Raw genomic sequence first — 21,297 nt, 5'->3', positions numbered from 1 at the left:
GGTTAGTGCTTGGATGGGAGACCGCCTGGGAATACCAGGTGCTTTAAGCTTTTGGGTTTTCATTCCTACTTATATAATGTATGGGCGATTTGATTGGCTGATCTTTAAATAGTCCTCTCTTTGCAGTATCCTTCGCTTGCGACCGTAACAACCTGGCTATGCCTGATCTCGTCTGCTCTCGGAAGCTAAGCAGGTTTGGTCCTGTATAATGTACCGGTGATTAGATTGACTGATCTTTAAATAGCTCTCTCTTTGCAGCAGTCTTCGCTTATGGCCATACCACCCTGGCTATGCCAGATCATGTCTGAGCTCGGAAGCTAAGCAGGTTTGGGCCTGGTTAGTAATTGGATGGGAGACCCCCTGGTAATACCAGTTGCTTTAAGATTTTTGTAAATTTTTCACAAATTATATAATAATCTTGAAAAAAAAAAAAGAGTCAATGCCCATTCTTTGAATCTTAGCAGTTATGGACCTGTGTAGTGTTTGGATGGGAGACCCCCTGGTAATACCAGGTGCTCTAATATTATTGGAAATTTATTACTAATTATATAATAATCTTAAAAAAAAGAGCCAATGCCCGATCTCTTAGTCTTAGCAGGTATTGGCCTGGTTAGTGCTTGGATGGGAGACCGCCTCGGAATACCAGGTGCTGTAAGCTTTTGGGTTTTCATTCCTACTTATATAATGTATGGGCGATTTGATTGGCTGATCTTTAAATAGTCCTCTCTTTGCAGTATCCTTCGCTTGCGACCGTAACAACCTGGCTATGCCTGATCTCGTCTGCTCTCGGAAGCTAAGCAGGTTTGGTCCTGTATAATGTACCGGCGATTAGATTGACTGATCTTTAAATAGCTCTCTCTTTGCAGCAGTCTTCGCTTATGGCCATACCACCCTGGCTATGCCAGATCATGTCTGAGCTCGGAAGCTAAGCAGGTTTGGGCCTGGTTAGTAATTGGATGGGAGACCCCCTGGTAATACCAGTTGCTTTAAGATTTTTGTAAATTTTTCACAAATTATATAATAATCTTGAAAAAAAAAAGAGTCAATGCCCATTCTTTCAATCTTAGCAGTCATGGACCTGTGTAGTGTTTGGATGGGAGGTAATACCAGGTGCTCTAATATTATTGGAAATTTATTACTAATTATATAATAATCTTAAAAAATAGAGCCAATGCCCGATCTCTTAATCTTAGCAGGTATTGGCCTGGTTAGTGCTTGGATGGGAGACCGCCTCGGAATACCAGGTGCTGTAAGCTTTTGGATTTTCATTCCTACTTATATAATGTATGGGCGATTTGATTGGCTGATCTTTAAATAGTCCTCTCTTTGCAGTATCCTTCGCTTGCGACCGTAACAACCTGGCTATGCCTGATCTCGTCTGCTCTCGGAAGCTAAGCAGGTTTGGTCCTGTATAATGTACCGGCGATTAGATTGGCTGATCTTTAAATAGCTCTCTCTCTGCAGCAGTCTTCGCTTATGGCCATTCCACCCTGGCTATGCCAGATCATGTCTGAGCTCGGAAGCTAAGCAGGTTTCGGCCTGGTTAGTAATTGGATGGGAGACCCCCTGGTAATACCAGTTGCTTTAAGATTTTTGTAAATTTTTCACAAATTATATAATAATCTTGAAAAAAAAAGAGTCAATGCCCATTCTTTGAATCTTAGCAGTCATGGACCTGTGTAGTGTTTGGATGGGAGACCCCCTGGTAATACCAGGTGCTCTAATATTATTGGAAATTTATTACTAATTATATAATAATCTTAAAAAAAAGAGCCAATGCCCGATCTCTTAATCTTAGCAGGTATTGGCCTGGTTAGTGCTTGGATGGGAGACCGCCTCGGAATACCAGGTGCTGTAAGCTTTTGGGTTTTCATTCCTACTTATATAATGTATGGGCGATTTGATTGGCTGATCTTTAAATAGTCCTCTCTTTGCAGTATCCTTCGCTTGCTACCGTAACAACCTGGCTATGCCTGATCTCGTCTGCTCTCGGAAGCTAAGCAGGTTTGGTCCTGTATAATGTACCGGCGATTAGATTGGCTGATCTTTAAATAGCTCTCTCTCTGCAGCAGTCTTCGCTTATGGCCATTCCACCCTGGCTATGCCAGATCATGTCTGAGCTCGGAAGCTAAGCAGGTTTCGGCCTGGTTAGTAATTGGATGGGAGACCCCCTGGTAATACCAGTTGCTTTAAGATTTTTGGAAATTTTTCACAAATTATATAATAATCTTGCAAGAAAAAAAGAAAGGAGTCAATGCCCCATATCTGAATCTTAGCAGGTATGGGCCTGGTTAGTAATTGGATGGGAGACACCCTGGTAATACCAGTTGCTTTAAGATTTTTGGAAATTTTTCACAAATTATATAATAATCTTGAAAAAAAAAAAAAAAAGTCAATGCCCGATCTCTGAATAATAGCAGGTTTTGCCTGGTTAGTACTTGGATGGAAGACGGCCGGGAAATACCAGTTGCTGTAATATTTTTGGCAATTTTTACTAATTACATAATAATCTTGCAAAAAAAAAAAAAAAAAAAAAGAGTAAATGCCCAATCTTTGAATCTTAGGAGGTATGGACCTGTTTAGTGCTTGGATGGGAGACCGCCTCGGAAAACCAGGTGCTCTAATATTATTGGAAATTTATTACTAATTATATAATAATCTTAAAAAAAAGAGTCAATGCCCGATCTCGGATGGGAGACCGCCTGGGAATACCAGGTGCTTTAAGCTTTAGGGTTTTCTTTCCTACTTATATAATGTACCGGCGATTAGATTGGCTGATCTTTAAATAGCTCTCTCTTTGCAGCAGTCTTCGCTTATGGCCATACCACCCTGGCTATGCCAGATCATGTCTGAGCTCGAAAGCTAAGCAGGTTTGGGCCTGGTTAGTAATTGGATGGGAGACCCCCTGGTAATACCAGTTGCTTTAAGATTTTTGTAAATTTTTCACAAATTATATAATAATCTTGAAAAAAAAAAGAGTCAATGCCCATTCTTTGAATCTTAGCAGTCATGGACCTGTGTAGTGTTTGGATGGGAGACCCCCTGGTAATACCAGGTGCTCTAATATTATTGGAAATTTATTACTAATTATATAATAATCTTAAAAAAAGAGCCAATGCCCGATCTCTTAATCTTAGCAGGTATTGGCCTGGTTAGTGCTTGGATGGGAGACCGCCTGGGAATACCAGGTGCTTTAAGCTTTAGGGTTTTCTTTCCTACTTATATAATGTACCGGCGATTTGATTGGCTGATCTTTAAATAGTCCTCTCTTTGCAGTATCCTTCGCTTGCGACCGTAACAACCTGGCTATGCCTGATCTCGTCTGCTCTCGGAAGCTAAGCAGGTTTGGTCCTGTATAATGTACCGGCGATTAGATTGGCTGATCTTTAAATAGCTCTCTCTCTGCAGCAGTCTTCGCTTATGGCCATTCCACCCTGGCTATGCCAGATCATGTCTGAGCTCGGAAGCTAAGCAGGTTTCGGCATGGTTAGTAATTGGATGGGAGACCCCCTGGTAATACCAGTTGCTTTAAGATTTTTGTAAATTTTTCACAAATTATATAATAATCTTGAAAAAAAAAGAGTCAATGCCCATTCTTTGAATCTTAGCAGTCATGGACCTGTGTAGTGTTTGGATGGGAGACCCCCTGGTAATACCAGGTGCTCTAATATTATTGGAAATTTATTACTAATTATATAATAATCTTAAAAAAAAAAGAGCCAATGCCCGATCTCTTAATCTTAGCAGGTATTGGCCTGGTTAGTGCTTGGATGGGAGACCGCCTCGGAATACCAGGTGCTGTAAGCTTTTGGGTTTTCATTCCTACTTATATAATGTATGGGCGATTTGATTGGCTGATCTTTAAATAGTCCTCTCTTTGCAGTATCCTTCGCTTGCGACCGTAACAACCTGGCTATGCCTGATCTCGTCTGCTCTCGGAAGCTAAGCAGGTTTGGTCCTGTATAATGTACCGGCGATTAGATTGGCTGATCTTTAAATAGCTCTCTCTCTGCAGCAGTCTTCGATTATGGCCATTCCACCCTGGCTATGCCAGATCATGTCTGAGCTCGGAAGCTAAGCAGGTTTCGGCCTGGTTAGTAATTGGATGGGAGACCCCCTGGTAATACCATTTGCTTTAAGATTTTTGGAAATTTTTCACAAATTATATAATAATCTTGCAAGAAAAAAAGAAAGGAGTCAATGCCCCATATCTGAATCTTAGCAGGTATGAGCCTGGTTAGTAATTGGATGGGAGACACTGTGGTAATACCAGTTGCTTTAAGATTTTTGGAAATTTTTCACAAATTATATAATAATCTTGAAAAAAAAAAAAAAAGTCAATGCCTGATCTCTGAATAATAGCAGGTTTTGCCTGGTTAGTACTTGGATGGAAGACGGCCGGGAAATACCAGTTGCTGTAATATTTTTGGCAATTTTTACTAATTACATAATAATCTTGCAAAAAAAAAAAAAAAAAATAGAGTAAATGCCCAATCTTTGAATCTTAGGAGGTATGGACCTGTTTAGTGCTTGGATGGGAGACCGCCTCGGAAAACCAGGTGCTCTAATATTATTGGAAATGTATTACTAATTATATAATAATCTTAAAAAAAAAGAGTCAATGCCCGATCTCTTAATCTTAGCAGGTATGGGCCTGGTTAGTAATTGGATGGGAGACCCCCTGGTAATACCAGTTGCTTTAAGATTTTTGTAAATTTTTCACAAATTATATAATAATCTTGAAAAAAAAAAAAGAGTCAATGCCCATTCTTTGAATCTTAGCAGTCATGGACCTGTTTAGTGTCTGGATGGGAGACCGCCTCGGAATACCAGGTGCTCTAATATTATTGGAAATTTATTACTAATTATATAATAATCTTAAAAAAAAAAAAAAAAAAAAAAAAAGAGTCAATGCCCGATCTCTTAATCTTAGCAGGTATTGGCCTGGTTAGTGCTTGGATGGGAGACCGCCTGGGAATACCAGGTGCTTTAAGCTTTAGGGTTTTCTTTCCTACTTATATAATGTACCGGCGATTAGATTGACTGATCTTTAAATAGCTCTCTCTTTGCAGCAGTCTTCGCTTATGGCCATACCACCCTGGCTATGCCAGATCATGTCTGAGCTCGGAAGCTAAGCAGGTTTGGGCCTGGTTAGTAATTGGATGGGAGACCCCCTGGTAATACCAGGTGCTCTAATATTATTGGAAATTTATTACTAATTATATAATAATCTTAAAAAAAAGAGCCAATGCCCGATCTCTTAATCTTAGCAGGTATTGGCCTGGTTAGTGCTTGGATGGGAGACCGCCTCGGAATACCAGGTGCTGTAAGCTTTTGGGTTTTCATTCCTACTTATATAATGTATGGGCGATTTGATTGGCTGATCTTTAAATAGTCCTCTCTTTGCAGTATCCTTCGCTTGCGACCGTAACAACCTGGCTATGCCTGATCTCGTCTGCTCTCGGAAGCTAAGCAGGTTTGGTCCTGTATAATGTACCGGCGATTAGATTGACTGATCTTTAAATAGCTCTCTCTTTGCAGCAGTCTTCGCTTATGGCCAAATCACCCTGGCTATGCCAGATCATGTCTGAGCTCGGAAGCTAAGCAGGTTTGGGCCTGGTTAGTAATTGGATGGGAGACCCCCTGGTAATACCAGTTGCTTTAAGATTTTTGTAAATTTTTCACAAATTATATAATAATCTTGAAAAAAAAAAAAAGAGTCAATGCCCATTCTTTGAATCTTAGCAGTTATGGACCTGTGTAGTGTTTGGATGGGAGACCCCCTGGTAATACCAGGTGCTCTAATATTATTGGAAATTTATTACTAATTATATAATAATCTTAAAAAAAAGAGCCAATGCCCGATCTCTTAATCTTAGCAGGTATTGGCCTGGTTAGTGCTTGGATGGGAGACCGCCTCGGAATACCAGGTGCTGTAAGCTTTTGGGTTTTCATTCCTACTTATATAATGTATGGGCGATTTGATTGGCTGATCTTTAAATAGTCCTCTCTTTGCAGTATCCTTCGTTTGCGACCGTAACAACCTGGCTATGCCTGATCTCGTCTGCTCTCGGAAGCTAAGCAGGTTTGGTCCTGTATAATGTACCGGCGATTAGATTGACTGATCTTTAAATAGCTCTCTCTTTGCAGCAGTCTTCGCTTATGGCCATACCACCCTGTGCAACCCTGTTCATTGTAGTGGTACAATCCAGGAAGTGCAAGTGTGTGTAGAAAGGACGGAAGCTAACTCTTGTATTGTTTGTTTGTTTATTATTTTTTATTTTTAGAATTAATTGTAAGAGGAGTTTTTCTTTATCTATTTAATTAGTTTTAAACCACGAACCAGCAGCTTCATGCTGTCTGGGGAGTGGTTTAATTTTTTTTTTTTTTTTTTTTTTTTTATTCAGAATGAGTGAAATGGATCAACTGCTTGTTTCACAACTTGCAACGAATTTGAAACAAGCTAATGCAATTGACCAAGGCAAAGGATTAAGACAAGGAGAAGGGATGATGGCGAAAGAAATGAAGAAACAAAGGATCTATTCAAAAGAAGCTACAGCAATAATTGACAGCAAAGTGCTTAATGGAGGAGCGGAGGACATTATTAGAGCAATAAAGGAAAAAGTGAGCGTGGAAAAAATTCTTGCGGTAAGACCAAAGACTAATAAACAATATAAAGTGACTTTTGAAACGGAGGAAGCTTGTGATGGACTGTTAAATGGTTTGCAAATTAAAGGACAAATGTGTGATGTTAAAAAACTCCAGGACAGAGAATATGTAGTCTCGTTCATGCATCTGCCTGTGTATTTAGATGATGATGACATAACCTCGAAATTGGAAGGATGGGGAGTTACTCCCATAACAGAGATAAGGAGGAGGTTTTACCCAGGAACGGAGATAGAGGATGGGACAAGATTTGTTAAGGTTAAGTTCCCAAAGGAGGTGGCATCATTGCCATATAGTACAAGGTTTGAGACAACTGAAGGCTCACAGTACTTCAGGATAATACACAGTAGGCAGGTCAAAACTTGTAGATTGTGTTTAAGTCCAGAACATATCATCAAAGACTGTCCTGAGTTCAGATGTTTTAAATGCAATGATCAAGGACATTTCTCAAGAGACTGTACAGCAATTGAATGTCCAGAATGTGGCAAACCTCTTAATATATGTGAATGCTGGATGGAAGGTAACGAGAAGCAATCAGAGGAGCAACAAAGTATGGACAGGCAGGTGCAAGATGAGATTGCAGAAACCACAGAGACTTTTGAACCAATGGAAAACAAACAACAAAAGCAAATAGAATATATGGAAAATCAGAAGTTGAAGGACCAAAGTCACCAGGATGGAGAAGTAAACAGAATGGAGGACGATACAGAGGAGGGAGAAGATGGAGAAACCGAACAGAATGGTGCAAATGACAAGGAAGTAAATGATGAAGAGGAGAGCGACGAGGTGGAGGAACTGGATATGGAACAACAGGAGGCAAGGAAAGAAAGAGAAAAGGTTGGAAAAATGATAAGAAGAAAATCAATGAAGGTAAAGCCAAATCTTAATGTTGCTAGAAAGAAAAAGATGATTGAAATAGATAAAAAGAAGTTGGGATTGATACAAGAACAAGATTGTGAGAGAGACTGAAGATGAATGGTTTTAAATGCTTATTTTTTATTGGTATGGTTTTAAACTTTGTGAGTTTTAATGCAAGAGGTTTAATGAGTGTAAAGAAATTTGAGATGGTAAAAGAACTATGCAAAAAGCAGGATGTGATAATTTTACAAGAAACAAACTGGAAAGACGAAATGATTGAGGATGTGAAAAAGAGATGGAAAGGACAAATGTTTTATAATAATGGTGATGGAAGGATAGGAAGGGGGGTAGCCATTTTAATAAAGGAAAATGTTGAAATTAATTCATATGAAGTCTATAATGACAAAAAAGGCAAATGTGTTGGGATTAATATTAAGAAAGATGATCATGAATTTGTGATAATTAATTTGCATGCACCCACCCAGGAGGGAGAAAAAAAACATTTTTTTGAGGGATTAAGGATTTTAATAAAGACATATAAAAACGTTATTTTAGTTGGGGATTTTAATACTGTTTTTAGTAAGATGGACATGGCAGATGGGATGGTTTTTAGAACAGATATGGGAAGGAAAGAGTTAAAAGAAATGATGGAGGAAAGAAATTTGATAGATGTTTGGAGGGAAAACCATGAAAGGAAAAGAGAATTTTCCAGAAGACAACTGGTTGGGAATTTTATGTGTCAGACAAGAATCGATTTTATTTTAAGTGAAAGGGATATGGAATTTTTTCTGGGGGACATTTGTTATAAGGATACCAGTTTGAGTGATCACAAAATGCTTTTATGGAATATTGACTTTAGTAAAGAAAAAAAAGGGCCTGGAGTGTGGATACTAAATTCAGAAATTTTGACAAGTGAAAGTTATAGAATAGGAATTGAGGAAATATTAGACAAAGAAAAAGAGGACGGAATGTACTTTGAAGATAAACGATTATGGTGGCAAAATGTAAAATATGAAATAAGAAAATATTCTATAAACCATAGCAAATTGGTACAGAAAGTTAAAAAAGCAAAGGAGCTGGAAATAAGGAAAAAACTCAGAAAAGAGACAAATAAAAGTGAAGTAAATATAAAACAGATAATACTTTTGGAGGAAGAGTTACGGAAAATTGAGGAAGAAAAGTGTAAAGGAGCTATTATAAGGAGTAAGGCAAAAAACACAATTGCAGGAGAAAAATGTACAAAATTTTTCTTTAATTTGGAAAAAAGTAGAGGCAAAGCAAAGTTAATAAAAGAATTAAAAAATTAAAAAGGAGAAATAGTCAAAGACATAAGTGGAATTTTAACAGAGGTGAAAGACTATTATGAAGGGCTTTTTGAAACAAAAGGAATTGACGAAAAAGCCAAAATTCAGTTATTAGAGAGTGTTACAGCTAAAGTAAGTAGAGAAGATAAAAAGGAATGTGATAAAGAAATTAGTGAAGAGGAAATTGTACAAGCTATCAATAGTTTAAAAGGAAACAAAAGCCCGGGGACAGATGGGATAGTAAATGAATTTTATAAAGTTTTTAAAGAGAAGATAAGTGGGATTTTAAAGGAAGTATATAAGGAGATTTTTGATAAAAGAGAATTGGATCAGAGGATGAGTATAGGGTTGATGAAATTAATTTATAAAAGGAAAGGAAGTAAAAATAATTTAAGTAATTTTAGACCAATAACAATGTTAAACACAGATTTAAAAATACTATCTAAAATTCTTGCAAATAGAATGAAAAATATTTTACCCAAAATTATAGTGACTAATCAGGCATATGGTGTAAGAGGGAGAGATATTGCTGATATAACGAGTGGTGTAAGAGACATAATAAGCTATTTAAATGAAACACAGAAGGATGGATATGTTGTTAATTTAGATTTTGAAAAGGCTTTTGATAGGGTAGAACATGATTTTTTATTTGCAATTTTAGAACGTTTTGGTTTTGGAAAGAATTTTAAGGAATGGATAAAAATTTTATATAATAACGTAATGACGAGAGTGACGTGTAATGGTTTCTTAACAGAACCTTTTAGAATAACAAGATCAATAAGGCAAGGATGTCCACTCTCTGCACAGCTATATACTTTGGTAGCAGAACCTTTAGGTTTAATGATTAAGAAAAATAAAAGCATTCAAGGTATTAAAATAGAAGAAGGTAAAGAAGAGAAAAAGATATTCCAATATGCAGACGACACGACACTGATTTTAAAAGACTTAGAAAGTATGAAGGAAGTCATGAGAAATGTAGAGAGGTATGGTAAAGGTACAGGTGCAAGAGTTAATGGAGAAAAAACTGTGTACATGAAGTTTGGAAAGGTACCAAATTTAGGAGGAGTTTTTAATTTTGAGGAGGTGAAGGAAACAAAAATTTTGGGTGTGACTTTAGGAAAAGATGAGAAAGGGGCAAGAGAAAGAATGTTTGAAAAGTTGTTGGGGGAAATGGAAAGGAGATTAATTTTTTGGAGGGGAAGATTTTTAAGTTTGAAAGGGAAAATTTTAGTGGTTAATGCTTTAATGTTATCCAAAATGTGGTATATTTTAATGGTGAGCGCAATGCCAAGATGGGTGGAAGTAAGAATAAAAAGATGTGTTTTAGATTTTATTTGGGAGAAGAAACCCCCAAGAGTTGCTTATAACACTCTGATAGGACAGGCTGATAAAGGAGGAATGGGATTATCTGATGTAGAATTAAAAAAGGAAAGTATGAGAATTAAAGTTGTGAAAAAGTATATAGATGATCAAGAAAAAGGAGAATGGAAAGATACAATGAAATACTATTTGGACAAATGTGGTAATGTGAAACTAGGGGACAGTGTTTTATGGATGAAAATGAAAGCATGGATGTTTGAAAGAATACCAGATTTTTATAAAGAAGTTTTAAAAGCTTGGGGTTTTTTTCTCTCAAAGGTTGATTTTATACCTGGAGGAAGGAAAGAGATTTTAAACCAACCATTGTTTTTTAATAAGCATATTGTGAAAAGTGGGAAAGAAATCTTTTTTAAAAAATGGTGGGAGGTTGGGATTGCAAGACTAAGGGATATTATGTATGAGATAAGAGAGGGTTTTTTACCAGTGCAAGTAATTATTGATGAGTTGGAAGAAGCCAAAGAAGAGTATGACATAAACAATGTAAAGAAGCAATATAAAGAAATGAAAAGTGCAATACCAAAAGCGTGGATAAATGAAATACAGAAGGAAGAAAAAGAGGAAGGAAAGACTGAAGTGTATTTTGTTAATCAAAATAAAAGAATAGGGTTTAGTTTAGGGAATGTGAAAATGTTTTATCAGGTTTTAAGGGAAGAGATTTTTAAAAAACCAAATTCAAATGATATGTGGTTAAGAAACTTCAATGGCTTGAAAGAGGAAGAAATATGGAAAAATATGAGGGGAGTACTGGTGAGCACAAATTTGGAGTGTCTTGATTATTTTATAAGGCATAATGTAATATGGTCGGAAATGAGGTTGTGTATTATAAAAAAAGAACAAAGTGCATTATGTAAGGTTTGTAAAAAACAAGATGAGGGTTTGTTGCATTTATTTTTACTGTGTGAGGAATTAGGATCTTTTTTTAAGGTTTTAAAAGAAATAGTGAATGACCTAGGGGAAAGAAAAGAAGATCAAGATTGGCAAAAAACATTTATGTTTGGAAAGGAGGAAAAGTGTAAGAATAAAATCATGATCAATTTGTTAATTATTTTGGCAAAAAATGCTATATGGAAAAGAAGAAATATAGTTAAGAACAGGTCTGTTCGTATAGATGTGTGGACATTGTATAAGCATATGGTGGAAGATTATATGTTTACATTGTGCAAATATTGGAGACTGGAGGGAAAAGCAGAGATGTTTATGAAAATGTTTTCTTCTCAGGTACAGAACATTCTTTTGAAACATGACATAAATGTATCTGTTGGAAAAAAAGTGTAAAATAACAAATGCAACAAATGGGATAATGTAGAAGAAAAATATTTATAAGTATGAATGTATTTTTATTTTGTTTTATTAATTGTTTTTTTGTTTTGTTGTTGTTTTTAATTGGAATGTGAATCTCTGTATTTAGGAGAAACATAATGTATTATTTTGTGAACTTAATAAAAAAAAAAAAAAAAAAAAAAAAAAAAAAAAAAGCTATGCCAGATCATGTCTGAGCTCGGAAGCTAAGCAGGTGTGGGGCTGGTTAGTAATTGGATGGGAGACCCCCTGGTAATACCAGTTGCTTTAAGATTTTTGTAAATTTTTCACAAATTATATAATAATCTTGAAAAAAAAAAGAGTAAATGCCCAATCTTTGAATCTTAGGAGGTATGGACCTGTTTAGTGCTTGGATGGGAGACCGCCTCGGAATACCATTTGCTTTAAGATTTTTGTAAATTTTTCACAAATTATATAATAATCTTGAAAAAAAAAAGAGTCAATGCCCATTCTTTGAATCTTAGCAGTCATGGACCTGTTTAGTGTCTTGATGGGAGACCGCCTCGGAATACCAGGTGCTCTAATATTATTGGAAATTTATTACTAATTATATAATAATCTAAAAAAAAAAAAAAAAAAAAAAAAAAGAGTCAATGCCCGATCTCTTAATCTTAGCAGGTATTGGCCTGGTTAGTGCTTGGATGGGAGACCGCCTGGGAATACCAGGTGCTTTAAGCTTTAGGGTTTTCTTTCCTACTTATATAATGTACCGGCGATTAGATTGACTGATCTTTAAATAGCTCTCTCTTTGCAGCAGTCTTCGCTTATGGCCATACCACCCTGGCTATGCCAGATCATGTCTGAGCTCGGAAACTAAGCAGGTTTCGGCCTGGTTAGTAATTGGATGGGAGACCCCCTGGTAATACCAGTTGCTTTAAGATTTTTGGAAATTTTTCACAAATTATATAATAATCTTGAAAGAAAAAAAGAAAGGAGTCAATGCCCCATATCTGAATCTTAGCAGGTATGGGCCTGGTTAGTAATTGGATGGGAGACACTGTGGTAATACCAGTTGCTTTAAGATTTTTGGAAATTTTTCACAAATTATATAATAATCTTGAAAAAAAAAAAAAAAAGTCAATGCCTGATCTCTGAATAATAGCAGGTTTTGCCTGGTTAGTACTTGGATGGAAGACGGCCGGGAAATACCAGTTGCTGTAATATTTTTGGCAATTTTTACTAATTACATAATAATCTTGCAAAAAACAAAAAACAAAAAAAAAGAGTAAATGCCCAATCTTTGAATCTTAGGAGGTATGGACCTGTTTAGTGCTTGGATGGGAGACCGCCTCGGAAAACCAGGTGCTCTAATATTATTGGAAATGTATTACTAATTATATAATAATCTTAAAAAAAAAGAGTCAATGCCCGATCTCTTAATCTTAGCAGGTATTGGCCAGGTTAGTGCTTGGATGGGAGACCGCCTGGGAATACCAGGTGCTTTAAGCTTTAGGGTTTTCTTTCCTACTTATATAATGTACCGGCGATTAGATTGACTGATCTTTAAATAGCTCTCTCTTTGCAGCAGTCTTCGCTTATGGCCATACCACCCTGGCTATGCCAGATCATGTCTGAGCTCGGAAACTAAGCAGGTTTCGGCCTGGTTAGTAATTGGATGGGAGACCCCCTGGTAATACCAGTTGCTTTAAGATTTTTGTAAATTTTTCACAAATTATATAATAATCTTGAAAAAAAAAAAAGAGTCAATGCCCATTCTTTGAATCTTAGCAGTCATGGACCTGTTTAGTGTCTGGATGGGAGACCGCCTCGGAATACCAGGTGCTCTAATATTATTGGAAATTTATTACTAATTATATAATAATCTTAAAAAAAAAAACAAAAAAAAAAAAAGAGTCAATGCCCGATCTCTTAATCTTAGCAGGTATTGGCCTGGTTAGTGCTTGGATGGGAGACCGCCTGGGAATACCAGGTGCTTTAAGCTTTAGGGTTTTCTTTCCTACTTATATAATGTACCGGCGATTAGATTGACTGATCTTTAAATAGCTCTCTCTTTGCAGCAGTCTTCGCTTATGGCCATACCACCCTGGCTATGCCAGATCATGTCTGAGCTCGGAAACTAAGCAGGTTTCGGCCTGGTTAGTAATTGGATGGGAGACCCCCTGGTAATACCAGTTGCTTTAAGATTTTTGGAAATTTTTCACAAATTATATAATAATCTTGCAAGAAAAAAAGAAAGGAGTCAATGCCCCATATCTGAATCTTAGCAGGTATGGGCCTGGTTAGTAATTGGATGGGAGACCCCCTGGTAATACCAGGTGCTCTAATATTATTGGAAATTTATTACTAATTATATAATAATCTTAAAAAAAAAGAGCCAATGCCCCATATCTGAATCTTAGCAGGTATGGGCCTGGTTAGTAATTGGATGGGAGACACTGTGGTAATACCAGTTGCTTTAAGATTTTTGGAAATTTTTCACAAATTATATAATAATCTTGAAAAAAAAAAAAAAAGTCAATGCCCGATCTCTGAATAATAGCAGGTTTTGCCTGGTTAGTACTTGGATGGAAGACGGCCGGGAAATACCAGTTGCTGTAATATTTTTGGCAATTTTTACTAATTACATAAAAATCTTGCAAAAAAAAAAAAAAAAAAAGAGTAAATGCCCAATCTTTGAATCTTAGGAGGTATGGACCTGTTTAGTGCTTGGATGGGAGACCGCCTCGGAATACCATTTGCTTTAAGATTTTTGTAAATTTTTCACAAATTATATAATAATCTTGAAAAAAAAAGAGTCAATGCCCATTCTTTGAATCTTAGCAGTCATGGACCTGTTTAGTGTCTTGATGGGAGACCGCCTCGGAATACCAGGTGCTCTAATATTATTGGAAATTTATTACTAATTATATAATAATCTAAAAAAAAAAAAAAAAAAAAAAAAGTCAATGCCTGATCTCTGAATAATAGCAGGTTTTGCCTGGTTAGTACTTGGATGGAAGACGGCCGGGAAATACCAGTTGCTGTAATATTTTTGGCAATTTTTACTAATTACATAATAATCTTGCAAAAAAAAACAACAAAAAAAAAAGAGTAAATGCCCAATCTTTGAATCTTAGGAGGTATGGACCTGTTTAGTGCTTGGATGGGAGACCGCCTCGGAAAACCAGGTCCTCTAATATTATTGGAAATGTATTACTAATTATATAATAATCTTAAAAAAAAAGAGTCAATGCCCGATCTCTTAATCTTAGCAGGTATTGGCCTGGTTAGTGCTTGGATGGGAGACCGCCTGGGAATACCAGCTGCTTTAAGCTTTAGGGTTTTCTTTCCTACTTATATAATGTACCGGCGATTAGATTGACTGATCTTTAAATAGCTCTCTCTTTGCAGCAGTCTTCGCTTATGGCCATACCACCCTGGCTATGCCAGATCATGTCTGAGCTCGGAAACTAAGCAGGTTTCGGCCTGGTTAGTAATTGGATGGGAGACCCCCTGGTAATACCAGTTGCTTTAAGATTTTTGGAAATTTTTCACAAATTATATAATAATCTTGCAAGAAAAAAAGAAAGGAGTCAATGCCCCATATCTGAATCTTAGCAGGTATGGGCCTGGTTAGTAATTGGATGGGAGACCCCCTGGTAATACCAGGTGCTCTAATATTATTGGAAATTTATTACTAATTATATAATAATCTTAAAAAAAAAGAGCCAATGCCCGATCTCTTAATCTTAGCAGGTATTGGCCTGGTTAGTGCTTGGATGGGAGACCGCCTCGGAATACCAGGTGCTGTAAGCTTTTGGATTTTCATTCCTACTTATATAATGTATGGGCGATTTGATTGGCTGATCTTTAAATAGTCCTCTCTTTGCAGTATCCTTCGCTTGCGACCGTAACAACCTGGCTATGCCTGATCTCGTCTGCTCTCGGAAGCTAAGCAGGTTTGGTCCTGTATAATGTACCGGCGATTAGATTGGCTGATCTTTAAATAGCTCTCTCTCTGCAGCAGTCTTCGCTTATGGCCATTCCACCCTGGCTATGCCAGATCATGTCTGAGCTCGGAAGCTAAGCAGGTTTCGGCCTGGTTAGTAATTGGATGGGATACCCCCTGGTAATACCAGTTGCTTTAAGATTTTTGTAAATTTTTCACAAATTATATAATAATCTTGAAAAAAAAAGAGTCAATGCCCATTCTTTGAATCTTAGCAGTCATGGACCTGTGTAGTGTTTGGATGGGAGACCCCCTGGTAATACCAGGTGCTCTAATATTATTGGAAATTTATTACTAATTATATAATAATCTTAAAAAAAAAAGAGCCAATGCCCGATCTCTTAATCTTAGCAGGTATTGGCCTGGTTAGTGCTTGGATGGGAGACCGCCTGGGAATACCAGGTGCTTTAAGCTTTAGGGTTTTCTTTCCTACTTATATAATGTACCGGCGATTAGATTGACTGATCTTTAAATAGCTCTCTCTTTGCAGCAGTCTTCGCTTATGGCCATACCACCCTGGCTATGCCAGATCATGTCTGAGCTCGGAAACTAAGCAGGTTTCGGCCTGGTTAGTAATTGGATGGGAGACCCCCTGGTAATACCAGTTGCTTTAAGATTTTTGTAAATTTTTCACAAATTATATAATAATCTTGAAAAAAAAAAAAGAGTCAATGCCCATTCTTTGAATCTTAGCAGTCATGGACCTGTTTAGTGTCTGGATGGGAGACCGCCTCGGAATACCAGGTGCTCTAATATTATTGGAAATTTATTACTAATTATATAATAATCTTAAAAAAAAAAAAAAAAAAAAAAAGAGTCAATGCCCGATCTCTTAATCTTAGCAGGTATTGGCCTGGTTAGTGCTTGGATGGGAGACCGCCTGGGAATACCAGGTGCTTTAAGCTTTAGGGTTTTCTTTCCTACTTATATAATGTACCGGCGATTAGATTGACTGATCTTTAAATAGCTCTCTCTTTGCAGCAGTCTTCGCTTATGGCCATACCACCCTGGCTATGCCAGATCATGTCTGAGCTCGGAAGCTAAGCAGGTTTGGGCCTGGTTAGTAATTGGATGGGAGACCCCCTGGTAATACCAGTTGCTTTAAGATTTTTGTAAATTTTTCACAAATTATATAATAATCTTGAAAAAAAAAAGAGTCAATGCCCATTCTTTGAATCTTAGCAGTCATGGACCTGTGTAGTGTTTGGATGGGAGACCCCCTGGTAATACCAGGTGCTCTAATATTATTGGAAATGTATTACTAATTATATAATAATCTTAAAAAAAAGAGCCAATGCCTGATCTCTTAATCTTAGCAGGTATTGGCCTGGTTAGTGCTTGGATGGGAGACCGCCTGGGAATACCAGGTGCTGTAAGCTTTTGGGTTTTCATTCCTACTTATATAATGTATGGGCGATTTAATTGGCTGATCTTTAAATAGTCCTCTCTTTGCAGTATCCTTCGCTTGCGACCGTAACAACCTGGCTATGCCTGATCTCGTCTGCTCTCGGAAGCTAAGCAGGTTTGGTCCTGTATAATGTACCGGCGATTAGATTGGCTGATCTTTAAATAGCTCTCTCTTTGCAGCAGTCTTCGCTTATGGCCATACCACCCTGGCTATGCCAGATCATGTCTGAGCTCGGAAGCTAAGCAGGTGTGGGGCTGGTTAGTAATTGGATTGGAGACCCCCTGATAATACCAGTTGCTTTAAGATTTTTGTAAATTTTTTCACAAATTATATAATAATCTTGAAAAAAAAAAGAGTAAATGCCCAATCTTTGAATCTTAGGAGGTATGGACCTGTTTAGTGCTTGGATGGGAGACCGCCTCGGAATACCATTTGCTTTAAGATTTTTGTATATTTTTCACAAATTATATAATAATCTTGAAAAAAAAAAGAGTCAATGCCCATTCTTTGAATCTTAGCAGTCATGGACCTGTTTAGTGTCTGGATGGGAGACCGCCTCGGAATACCAGGTGCTCTAATATTATTGGAAATTTATTACTAATTATATAATAATCTTAAAAAAAAAAGAGTCAATGCCCGATCTCTTAATCTTAGCAGGTATTGGCCTGGTTAGTGCTTGGATGGGAGACCGCCTGGGAATACCAGGTGCTTTAAGCTTTAGGGTTTTCTTTCCTACTTATATAATGTACCGGCGATTAGATTGACTGATCTTTAAATAGCTCTCTCTTTGCAGCAGTCTTCGCTTATGGCCATACCACCCTGGCTATGCCAGATCATGTCTGAGCTCGGAAACTAAGCAGGTTTCGGCCTGGTTAGTAATTGGATGGGAGACCCCCTGGTAATACCAGTTGCTTTAAGATTTTTGGAAATTTTTCACAAATTATATAATAATCTTGAAAAAAAAAAGAGTCAATGCCCATTCTTTGAATCTTAGCAGTCATGGACCTGTGTAGTGTTTGGATGGGAGACCCCCTGGTAATACCAGGTGCTCTAATATTATTGGAAATTTATTACTAATTATATAATAATCTTAAAAAAAAAAGAGCCAATGCCCGATCTCTTAATCTTAGCAGGTATTGGCCTGGTTAGTGCTTGGATGGGAGACCGCCTCGGAATACCAGGTGCTGTAAGCTTTTGGATTTTCATTCCTACTTATATAATGTATGGGCGATTTGATTGGCTGATCTTTAAATAGTCCTCTCTTTGCAGTATCCTTCGCTTGCGACCGTAACAACCTGGCTATGCCTGATCTCGTCTGCTCTCGGAAGCTAAGCAGGTTTGGTCCTGTATAATGTACCGGCGATTAGATTGGCTGATCTTTAAATAGCTCTCTCTCTGCAGCAGTCTTCGCTTATGGCCATTCCACCCTGGCTATGCCAGATCATGTCTGAGCTCGGAAGCTAAGCAGGTTTCGGCCTGGTTAGTAATTGGATGGGAGACCCCCTGGTAATACCAGTTGCTTTAAGATTTTTGGAAATTTTCCACAAATTATATAATAATCTTGCAAGAAAAAAAGAAAGGAGTCAATGCCCCATATCTGAATCTTAGCAGGTATGGGCCTGGTTAGTAATTGGATGGGAGACACTGTGGTAATACCAGTTGCTTTAAGATTTTTGGAAATTTTTCACAAATTATATAATAATCTTGAAAAAAAAAAAAAAAAGTCAATGCCCGATCTCTGAATAATAGCAGGTTTTGCCTGGTTAGTACTTGGATGGAAGACAGCCGGGAAATACCAGTTGCTGTAATATTTTTGGCAATTTTTACTAATTACATAATAATCTTGCAAAAAAAAAAAAAAAAAAGAGTAAATGCCCAATCTTTGAATCTTAGGAGGTATGGACCTGTTTAGTGCTTGGATGGGAGACCGCCTCGGAATACCATTTGCTGTAATATTTTTGGAAATTTGTACTAATTATATAATTACCTTGAAACAAAAAGAGTCAATGCCCAATCTTTGAATCTTAGCAGCTATGGACCTGTTTAGTGTTTGGATGGGAGACCGCCTCGGAAAACCAGGTGCTCTAATATTATTGGAAATTTATTACTAATTATATAATAATCTTTAAAAAAAAAAAAAAAAAAAAAAAAGAGTCAATGCCCGATCTCTTAATCTTAGCAGGTATTGGCCTGGTTAGTGCTTGGATGGGAGACCGCCTGGGAATACCAGGTGCTTTAAGCTTTAGGGTTTTCTTTCCTACTTATATAATGTACCGGCGATTAGATTGGCTGATCTTTAAATAGCTCTCTCTTTGCAGCAGTCTTCGCTTATGGCCATACCACCCTGGCTATGCCAGATCATGTCTGAGCTCGGAAACTAAGCAGGTTTCGGCCTGGTTAGTAATTGGATGGGAGACCCCCTGGTAATACCAGTTGCTTTAAGATTTTTGTAAATTTTTCACAAATTATATAATAATCTTGAAAAAAAAAAGAGTCAATGCCCATTCTTTGAATCTTAGCAGTCATGGACTTGTGTAGTGTTTGGATGGGAGACCCCCTGGTAATACCAGGTGCTCTAATATTATTGGAAATTTATTACTAATTATATAATAATCTTTAAAAAAAAGAGCCAATGCCCGATCTCTTAATCTTAGCAGGTATTGGCCTGGTTAGTGCTTGGATGGGAGACCGCCTCGGAATACCAGGTGCTGTAAGCTTTTGGGTTTTCATTCCTACTTATATAATGTATGGGCGATTTGATTGGCTGATCTTTAAATAGTCCTCTCTTTGCAGTATCCTTCGCTTGCGACCGTAACAACCTGGCTATGCCTGATCTCGTCTGCTCTCGGAAGCTAAGCAGGTTTGGTCCTGTATAATGTACCGGCGATTAGATTGGCTGATCTTTAAGCTTTAGGGTTTTCTTTCCTACTTATATAATGTACCGGCGATTAGATTGGCTGATCTTTAAATAGCTCTCTCTTTGCAGCAGTCTTCGCTTATGGCCATACCACCCTGGCTATGCCAGATCATGTCTGAGCTCGGAAGCTAAGCAGGTTTGGGCCTGGTTAGTAATTGGATGGGAGACCCCCTGGTAATACCAGTTGCTTTAAGATTTTTGTAAATTTTTCACAAATTATATAATAATCTTGAAAAAAAAAAGAGTCAATGCCCATTCTTTGAATCTTAGCAGTCATGGACCTGTGTAGTGTTTGGATGGGAGACCCCCTGGTAATACCATGTGCTCTAATATTATTGGAAATTTATTACTAATTATATAATAATCTTAAAAAAAAAGAGCCAATGCCTGATCTCTTAATCTTAGCAGGTATTGGCCTGGTTAGTGCTTGGATGGGAGACCGCCTGGGAATACCAGGTGCTGTAAGCTTTTGGGTTTTCATTCCTACTTATATAATGTATGGGCGATTTGATTGGCTGATCTTTAAATAGTCCTCTCTTTGCAGTATCCTTCGCTTGCGACCGTAACAACCTGGCTATGCCTGATCTCGTCTGCTCTCGGAAGCTAAGCAGGTTTGGTCCTGTATAATGTACCGGCGATTAGATTGGCTGATCTTTAAATAGCTCTCTCTTTGCAGCAGTCTTCGCTTATGGCCATACCACCCTGGCTATGCCAGATCATGTCTGAGCTCGGAAGCTAAGCAGGTGTGGGGCTGGTTAGTAATTGGATTGGAGACCCCCTGGTAATACCAGTTGCTTTAAGATTTTTGTAAATTTTTTCACAAATTATATAATAATCTTGAAAAAAAAAAGAGTAAATGCCCAATCTTTGAATCTTAGGAGGTATGGACCTGTTTAGTGCTTGGATGGGAGACCGCCTCGGAATACCATTTGCTTTAAGATTTTTGTACATTTTTCACAAATTATATAATAATCTTGAAAAAAAAAAGAGTCAATGCCCATTCTTTGAATCTTAGCAGTCATGGACCTGTTTAGTGTCTGGATGGGAGACCGCCTCGGAATACCAGGTGCTCTAATATTATTGGAAATTTATTACTAATTATATAATAATCTTAAAAAAAAAAACAAAAAAAAAAAAAGAGTCAATGCCCGATCTCTTAATCTTAGCAGGTATTGGCCTGGTTAGTGCTTGGATGGGAGACCGCCTGGGAATACCAGGTGCTTTAAGCTTTAGGGTTTTCTTTCCTACTTATATAATGTACCGGCGATTAGATTGACTGATCTTTAAATAGCTCTCTCTTTGCAGCAGTCTTCGCTTATGGCCATACCACCCTGGCTATGCCAGATCATGTCTGAGCTCGGAAACTAAGCAGGTTTCGGCCTGGTTAGTAATTGGATGGGAGACCCCCTGGTAATACCAGTTGCTTTAAGATTTTTGGAAATTTTTCACAAATTATATAATAATCTTGAAAAAAAAAAGAGTCAATGCCCATTCT

General features: G+C 37.5%; 17 pseudogenes; all 17 read left to right on the top strand.

Moving 5' to 3' along the window:
* Positions 1–266: 266 nt before the first annotated feature.
* Positions 267–385, top strand: LOC127966038 (uncharacterized; annotated as a pseudogene).
* A 489-nt stretch (positions 386–874) lies between these two features.
* Positions 875–993, top strand: LOC127966037 (uncharacterized; annotated as a pseudogene).
* Positions 994–2,811: 1,818 nt separating this feature from the next.
* Positions 2,812–2,930, top strand: LOC127962033 (uncharacterized; annotated as a pseudogene).
* Positions 2,931–5,080: 2,150 nt separating this feature from the next.
* LOC127960692 (uncharacterized) lies at positions 5,081–5,199 on the top strand (annotated as a pseudogene).
* A 350-nt stretch (positions 5,200–5,549) lies between these two features.
* Positions 5,550–5,668, top strand: LOC127963274 (uncharacterized; annotated as a pseudogene).
* Positions 5,669–12,290: 6,622 nt separating this feature from the next.
* LOC127963830 (uncharacterized) lies at positions 12,291–12,409 on the top strand (annotated as a pseudogene).
* Positions 12,410–13,061: 652 nt separating this feature from the next.
* LOC127963824 (uncharacterized) lies at positions 13,062–13,180 on the top strand (annotated as a pseudogene).
* A 374-nt stretch (positions 13,181–13,554) lies between these two features.
* On the top strand, positions 13,555–13,673 carry LOC127963819 (uncharacterized; annotated as a pseudogene).
* Positions 13,674–14,887: 1,214 nt separating this feature from the next.
* LOC127963815 (uncharacterized) lies at positions 14,888–15,006 on the top strand (annotated as a pseudogene).
* A 969-nt stretch (positions 15,007–15,975) lies between these two features.
* LOC127963808 (uncharacterized) lies at positions 15,976–16,094 on the top strand (annotated as a pseudogene).
* Positions 16,095–16,466: 372 nt separating this feature from the next.
* On the top strand, positions 16,467–16,585 carry LOC127966036 (uncharacterized; annotated as a pseudogene).
* Positions 16,586–17,072: 487 nt separating this feature from the next.
* On the top strand, positions 17,073–17,191 carry LOC127964517 (uncharacterized; annotated as a pseudogene).
* A 495-nt stretch (positions 17,192–17,686) lies between these two features.
* LOC127963803 (uncharacterized) lies at positions 17,687–17,805 on the top strand (annotated as a pseudogene).
* Positions 17,806–19,211: 1,406 nt separating this feature from the next.
* On the top strand, positions 19,212–19,330 carry LOC127963789 (uncharacterized; annotated as a pseudogene).
* A 549-nt stretch (positions 19,331–19,879) lies between these two features.
* LOC127966033 (uncharacterized) lies at positions 19,880–19,998 on the top strand (annotated as a pseudogene).
* Positions 19,999–20,486: 488 nt separating this feature from the next.
* On the top strand, positions 20,487–20,605 carry LOC127964230 (uncharacterized; annotated as a pseudogene).
* Positions 20,606–21,115: 510 nt separating this feature from the next.
* Positions 21,116–21,234, top strand: LOC127963788 (uncharacterized; annotated as a pseudogene).
* Positions 21,235–21,297: the final 63 nt, after the last annotated feature.

Source organism: Carassius gibelio, chromosome A3 (assembly GCF_023724105.1).
Source record: "Carassius gibelio isolate Cgi1373 ecotype wild population from Czech Republic chromosome A3, carGib1.2-hapl.c, whole genome shotgun sequence".
In the NCBI taxonomy this organism is placed as follows: Eukaryota; Metazoa; Chordata; class Actinopteri; order Cypriniformes; family Cyprinidae; genus Carassius; species Carassius gibelio.
This window is presented reverse-complemented; position numbering and strand designations above follow the sequence as displayed.